Source organism: Octopus bimaculoides, chromosome 4 (genome assembly GCF_001194135.2).
Source record: "Octopus bimaculoides isolate UCB-OBI-ISO-001 chromosome 4, ASM119413v2, whole genome shotgun sequence".
Taxonomy (NCBI): domain Eukaryota; kingdom Metazoa; phylum Mollusca; class Cephalopoda; order Octopoda; family Octopodidae; genus Octopus; species Octopus bimaculoides.
This window is the reverse complement of record NC_068984.1, coordinates 59,176,639-59,177,785: the sequence shown is the minus strand read 5'-3', so window position 1 is coordinate 59,177,785 and position 1,147 is coordinate 59,176,639. Positions and strand designations below refer to the sequence as shown.

Below are 1,147 nucleotides of genomic sequence, written 5' to 3'. Positions count from 1 at the left end.
ATATATATGTATATATGTATATATATACAGGATGCAATGGGTAAATTGTTGCCATTTTATATTTTTAATTTTGCACATTGTGTTTGATTTTGTTGACTACACAGTATAGTAGGGTCAGTTGCACACTGTCTGTGAGAAAAACAGCACCATGACGCAATTCACTCTACCAGAAATTTGGAAATGACATACTGCTTGGTATTCATGCTAGAAGCTCCAATACAAACATTTCAGAGTGTTTAGGTGTCAATCTGAGGACAGTGCAGAGGATTTGGAAAGAGTTAGATGAATCTAATGGTGATTATGAAGGTACAGCAGCTTGGAAAACTCATTCTGATCATTCTGATAAGAAAAGAACTCCTGAATTTGTTGGTGAAATCCAAGCCATGATTGACAACGATCCCTGCAAGTCAATCAGGTCCATCACCAGGGACATAGGAGTGTCTGAGTTCCTTATCAGGTAGGTAGTGCATGAAGACATTCAGTATTCTTCATACAAGATGAGAAAGGGTCAATTTTTATCCCAAGCCATCAAGGACAAGAGGAAATACTGCACTATGATAGATAGATAGAAAGATAGATAGATAGATAGATTGATAGATAGATCGATAGATAGATAGACAGATGAGAATGATGGAAAATGGAGACACACTCAAGATGTTATTTAAATCATTTATATCATCATATCACTGATATATGTTTTGATAGATGCATTAAAATAAATCCTAGAGGAAGAATAATGTGGAAAAATAAATCAATCTCATCAGGGAGGATATAAACAACAGTATTCATCAATAAGTCATTTTTACAGATGTAAAAATGACTTATTGGTCAGCACTGTTGTTTATATCCCCCCTGATGAGATTGATTTATTTGAATGCATCTATCGAAACATATGTCAGTGATATGGTGATATAAATGATTTAAATAACATCTTGAGTGTTTTTTTACACTTTCCATTATTCTTATATTCTCCAAAGCTCATCTCACTTCTCCTCGGAATTAACTCCCATGCAAGTGTGATTACTAATTCCTTAGGCGCTTGTGTGATTACTAATTCCTTAGGTGCTTGTGTGATATCTAGCTATCTTGTAACTGTTCCTCTGGATTTTTCCTTGTAAACTGAACATTTATATATATATATATATAT

General features: G+C 33.9%; 1 protein-coding gene across 13 annotated transcripts in view; it reads right to left on the bottom strand.

Annotated features, from left to right (window-relative positions):
* Nucleotides 1–1,147, bottom strand: part of LOC106881796 (regulator of G-protein signaling 17) — a 378,661-nt gene that overhangs the window by 42,967 nt on the left and 334,547 nt on the right. The gene's annotated exons all lie outside the window — the stretch shown is intronic.